The sequence below is a fragment of the Cebus imitator genome, unplaced genomic scaffold, assembly GCF_001604975.1.
Source record: "Cebus imitator isolate Cc_AM_T3 unplaced genomic scaffold, Cebus_imitator-1.0 Scaffold98, whole genome shotgun sequence".
NCBI classification, from domain to species: Eukaryota; Metazoa; Chordata; class Mammalia; order Primates; family Cebidae; genus Cebus; species Cebus imitator.
This window is the reverse complement of record NW_016107413.1, coordinates 4382743-4389197: the sequence shown is the minus strand read 5'-3', so window position 1 is coordinate 4389197 and position 6455 is coordinate 4382743.

Sequence of the window (6455 nt, the reverse complement as noted above, 5' to 3'; positions counted from 1 at the left end):
AAGATCTGCTATCAGGTAAAATACATTTTATAGATTAGGAAACAACCTCCCTGCTTTTAGTCAGTGGAGTGAGGTTATACAGATTTTCCTTCCATATCCTAAGACACTGTAGCACCCAGGAACTTGATTTATAATTTTATGTAGTAATGGAGTTACATGACCTCATATTGCCCACAGCTGCAATGAGAGTTTAGGGTGCATCATTTCTGGTATCCTCTCAATTTATATTTATGTCCTCTTCTTTGTAAAAAGAGGAATGCCAGCCAAATTAAAGTGGGGCCTGGCTCACACCTGTAATCCCAGCACTTTGGGAGATGGAGGAGGGCGGATCACCTGAGGTCAGGAGTTTAAGACCAGCCTGGCCAATGTGGTAAAAACCTGTCTCTACTCTAAAAATATAAAAATAAGCTGGGAAGGGTGGCAGATATCTGTAATCCCAGCTACTTGGGAGGCTGAGGCAAGGAAAATCACTTGAACTGGGAAGGTGGAGGTTGCCTTGAACTGAGATCCCACCACCGCAGTGGGACAGCCCAGGCAACAGAGTGAGACTGTCCAGCCTGGGAGACAGAGTGAGACTCTACCTCAAAGTAAATAAATGAGCAAACTGGAACCTTAAACAAATGTTAGTCTGAATATGCTGCTACAATGCTGAGGGAGAAAAGTTCCAGAGAGCTGATTTTGTTGGCTTTTTATGCAGCACCCATCACCCTCCTTCTCTGCACCCTATTGTCCTTATGGCTTTGCCCTCAGACATCTGGGAATCAGCAAATAACAATACCCCCGAACGTAAGTTTGAGTTCGTGGAGCTCTCTCAAGGACCCGCTTGCTTATGTAAGAGTTCTCAGGCAGTTCCTCTAGAAATTTCCCAAGAAGATTTGCATTTCACATCTACTTATTGTCTGTCTGCCAGATGCTAAGCACTGTACTAAGTGTGAGAAGACAGACGTGGAATGCGACATGGCACATGCTCAACTAACTAGTTTACTATAACGTGAAGTAATAATCAGGGTTAATACTAAGCGCCTATTAAGCTATTCATTTTGGTAAAGGTAGTTAGGTAGGCATGAACAGGGCACCCACTAAAAATGTCTGGTGATGGTTTGCCAATTTTGACTGCCTCTCTAAAAATAATTCAGCCGCCAGGGAGAGACAATCTCCTGACGGTCCACACCTGCTAACATCATTAAGTATTAACTGTATACTGGCCCTAGAGGAGACGCTGCTTCTTAGGCATGCGTGTTAAGAGACAAAATGGCGGGCCGGGCGCGGTGGCTCAAGCCTGTAATCCCAGCACTTCGGGAGGCCGAGGCGGGTGGATCACGAGGTCAAGAGATCGAGACCATCCTGGTCAACAAGGTGAAACCCCATCTCTACTAAAAATTTAAAAAATTAGCTGGGCATGGTGGCGTGTGCCTGTAATCCCAGCTACTCAGGAGGCTGAGGCAGGAGAATTGCCTGAACCCAGGAGGCGGAGGTTGCGGTGAGCCGAGATCGCGCCATTGCACTCCAGCCTGGGTAACAAGAGCGAAACTCCGTCTCAAAAAACAACAAAAAAAAACACACAAAATGGCAAAGGATGACGTTCCTGGGACAGGCGCCCCTGGAAAAACAAAAAAAGCCTCAGACAGGCATGCCTGTAACTCCCTAAACACCCTGCCCATGCTCAATGCCAAAGGGTAAGGAAAGCACTGTGCATGAGGGAAGCCCAACCTAAGGGAAGAAGCATGGGAAAGAGGCAGGCTTGTAAAGTCCTAGGATCAAGATTAAAGGCACTCTTTCTCTCTACCATTTTTTCCTGTCTTTTTTCTCTCTTTGATCTTCAGAGCACTCACTGGGACCTCTTCCAAGAATTATGTTCTCTCTTTCCTCTTCTGAAGGCTTTTAAAATAAACTTCCACTCCTGCTCTGAAACTTGCTGTGGTCTGAAACTTGCCTCAGTCTCTTTTTCTGCTGTGTGTCCCTCAGCTGAATTCTTTCTTCTTGAGGAGGCAAGAACTGAAGTTGCTACAGACTCATATGAATAAGCCACCAGTAACTCGGGGTCACTCGGATCTCTTCCTCTGGCAATAATAATCTCATTAAGTAGATACTATTATGATTCTCATCTTACACATGAGAAAAACATGAAGCAGAAATGTAACCTACAAACTTTTACATATTTAGTATAGTAATTTAAACTAGAGCATATACATTCTTAAACTCAGAAGCCTATGAAGTATAATTATCTCTTCCTTCGGGCCATGTGCAACCTTGGTCCTCAAGGGAATCTGGCCACAGAATACAATTCATCTACATGACCTCCATGGAACGCAAGGGGATATATGCCAATCAAAAGAAAGGGAAGTAACATTTTGAGTGCCTATGGAGACTGTTGGTAAAACAATGCTTCAGGTTTGATATCATTTTCTCTATTTTACAAATCAAGGAGCAGGGGTTCAGACAAATTGGCCAACCTAATTCTAATAATCAGGCGTCTTATATCACAATGTGATGACATCACTTTCAAAGCCTCACGGCAGTCATAAATAATAATATAATACTCTAATGAGAAAACTCCAGTTACTCATAGAAAAGAATTAATAATATTCCTCAAATTGCTGCTTTTACAGCAGAGTTAAAAGTATGGTTTAGAAATGAGTTGAGCAGACATGCACTTGGCGCATTGACACTTGAGTAACAAAATGTGTCACAAATCAGGGGCAAGTGAAAACTTTGATTTCGATCATTTCTATAGCTTTTCTATTTTTCTGTGAGTGTAAAGCGTCCCATGAACCCTGGATATCCTTAAGTAAGTCTACCAGTCTCCAGTCCTGCTGCTTGCTCATTCTCTGTGTATTCTTAATGGCACACACATTCTCTGAGTGTGCCAAGCTTCAGCAAAAAAGCAGTCAAGCTTCCAAGACAAAATACCTTATACTAAAGATACTAGTGCCCAATCTCTACAGGTTCTATACCAGTCAGGGTTCCAGAAAGAGACAGAATCCTGCCCAAATTGTTCTCTTAGAAAGGTTTTAATGAAAGACATTTACAAAAGTGTGACCAAGATTAAAGACACCCACCAGAGAGGCTGAAGCTCCCAGAAACTCATAGCAGAATAAAGCAATATTATCCTATTCTTGCCTAAAGAAGCAAGAATAACAATTGTTTATATTAATAGGATCCCAGTGAAAGCTGGATCATGGAAGAAGGGCCCCAGTCAGACTAGTAGAAGGACACAACCGCAGTCAGGGACACAGAACCAAGAGAAAGAGAGCAAGGAGAAATACATTTCTTCTCTCTCTTCCAGTCCTTTTACCTGCCATTGCCTTCCACTGACTGAACAATAGCCAGCTGGCAATAGAATCTGAGAACATAAAATATAGAGAGCAGGAGAGTTGATGGGGGTAAACATCATGGCTCCCTAAAAAGAGCCTGGCTGTTAGAACACTCACAACCCAAATCCAGTTCTTTTAGTTTCAGGGAAATCAATCTCATTCTCTGAATTCTTGAGCTCCAGGCTGAAAATTCCATCTTTCTGATCTACAGGGCAAAGGTAGCCTCTACCTTTAGGATTGAAGTCTCTCTTGACCCAGAAGGTTACCTCCTTGGTAGCTCCTAAAACAAAAATAAGTTGTAAATTCCCTAAGGTACAAGGAATCCCAGAACAGAAATACCCATTCTTTTATCTTAGTGAGTATACAGGTGTGAGTGTGTTTGGATTGAGATGTGAATTTAATTTTTTAAAATTTTCCTAGAGAAGTGAGAATAAGACAAATTGATTTCTCTCAATATGTTAAAATTGTCCTGCCGAAGAAGTTTCACAGAGGACCCTATTTATGTAAGGATAAAAAGTTAAACCTATACATGAAGTTAGAAACCCATACGGTAGACTATAAAGAAACACACAAGGGAATGACTGCAAAGTTCATATTCTTTGAGCTTCCTGAAGTTGTTAAAACATGAAAAGCTAATTCCCACACTCTCAGGTAAATGCCTTACATGGAGAGTTTTGTTGATTGACTTTCTTAAAATTACAGTGTCCTGCAGAGTTGGTAACAACTTATCATTTTATGTGTTTTACTGTTTGATCAATTGGCTTTTACCAGTATTTTGAAAAGTCTCAAACTCTCATCCAAGGAATTTTAAGGTTTTTTTTTCCTTCTTATCTCTGTCCTCTATAAAAATACACACAGAGGTGAGAGACTACAGTCAAAGCATAATTGGCATTTGTCACTAAAGTACTAAATCCAAATCAGGAATGAGTACAAGAGAGAAAAACAAACTTTCCATGGGCTGTCACCAATACCAGGACTGAATGCTCCAGAATTTTAAGAATTAGTGACCTTGAACTGTTGCAAGAGTTTTATTTTCAAATAGATACTTAAGTGCTAAAATTATAGATCATGTTTCTATGAATAAAAAGTGACTTTTTACAGCTTCTTTTCCAAAACTGCACTACTTTATTATTCCAACGGTCTCTAACCTCATGAGTAAAAAGTCTTCAACTGTGTGCTGGCATTATATTTATACATGATTTATGAGTGATTAACATGCATAATCATTTGCTAATAATATACAAAGGAAAAATATTAATTTAGGGTGGGAGCCATAATACACACATGCTAGTGATTTTAAATCTACATATAAGATAATGTTTCTTACTAATTTTAATTAGGTGGAAGGTAAGTGTGTCAAATCCTATGAGACTGCTATTTCTTAATAAGAAGCTGACCAGTAGCTCGCACAATTGAATTTGTGATCTCCGCCTTTTCTTCACATTTTTGTTTACTTATGTTTCATTGCATTATTGTTTTCTGTATAGGAATATTTTCAAGGCATTTGCCCATACCTGTGAGGGTTAGTGATACACAACGATTTGCAGGTCCACTCAATCAGGCACACATGGCTTTCAATAGATCACCAAATACACACTGACTGAATATGAATATCACTACCTACCACAAACTCTCAAGCACACAAACAAAAAAGAGAACTTTTGTCCGTATGTCAAATATTAACATATTTTTGAATATGTATATGGTTGATTCTTGTTATTTATGGATTCTGTATTTGGGAATTTACCTACTAGTGAAATTTTTTTACAAACTTTGACATTAGGTTCAGGGGTACATGTGAAGGTTTGTTATATAGGTAAATTGCATATTAAGAGGTTTGGTGTACTGAATATGTCACCACCCAGGTAACACGCATAGTACCTGATTGGTAGTATTTCCATCCTTTCCCTCTTCCCTCTCTCCACCCTCAAGTAACCCCTGGTGTCTATTATTCCCTTGTTTTAATATGCACTCAATCCATAAATAATGATAATTGACTATATATATTGAATTTTTTATCATGGCTAACATAATTGCTGTTTGCTTTGAAAACCTCTATACTACTCTATTAGAGTCCAACAGGTGTGAATGAACAAAAACCTGGATAGTTGCTGCAAAACATAACTCCCACTCTCTTTCCCCCTTAAATATTATCTGATTATCACATTACTGTTTGTTATTTCACTCAGAAAAAGAAAGGAAATTTGCTTGAATGGGTACTGCAGAAGGGATAGTGGATAGAGGTTCAGTTGATTGTATAAAATTGTTATTATATAGTTTTCCCATGTTTAGAAGAGACTGATTTCTGAGAGTGATGGCAAAAGTATTTGCCAGGACAGACTCTGCGAGGTGACATGCTGAGCAAAGAATGAAGGCTGGAAGCAGAGAGGAGTTTTCCACAGAGATTTTGTCGATTCTGCATACAGAGCCAAGTTGATAAAAATGGTTAACAATGGAGAAGAGGTTGTTTTGCCTGTTCCATCTATTTCTACCCTCTGAGGACTGGGTGTTTGGGAGTATCTGGAATAAGCGCCTTGGAATGAACACTGGCTTTATCAAGGCAGACATGTAGAGCAAAGAAGCTATGCTAAGTCTTCAATGAGATGAGTAGGAGATACAGCAAGAGCAGAAAAGCAGGTAGGAGGCAATGTGCTAAATACTGGTTTTTCTAAATGTATACCTAGACAGATAATCCTTTGAGGACACCCATAAATAATTGTAAAAATATTGAAGTTGATGATTTTCTGTCAACCAGGGCAGTGGGAGTTTGTGCTATCATTTGTTCCTTCAGGTAAATCTAGGGTTTGTTGTGTCTGCAATACATCAGAAGGTTGTCTCTGATTTGTGATGGAGTTGGATGAGGACTGAGAACTGGTCTTTAGGCTTGTCAAAGAGAATCTCATAGGTTAAATATTGAGGAAGTCCTTTTGATGGCTGTTAGATCAGGCAGTAAAAGTCAGACTGCTGAGAAAAATGAGGCTTGCAAATGACACCATTTTAAGAAATTTGGCAAAGCTAAGAAAGACACATCTATTGGCTAACAAGAATTCACACTCAGAAGAAAAATTGTACAAATTAAAATTAGGACATTCTAACTATGTCTCTGAGTGAAATACAGCATGCTGTTGATAGATAAGCTGA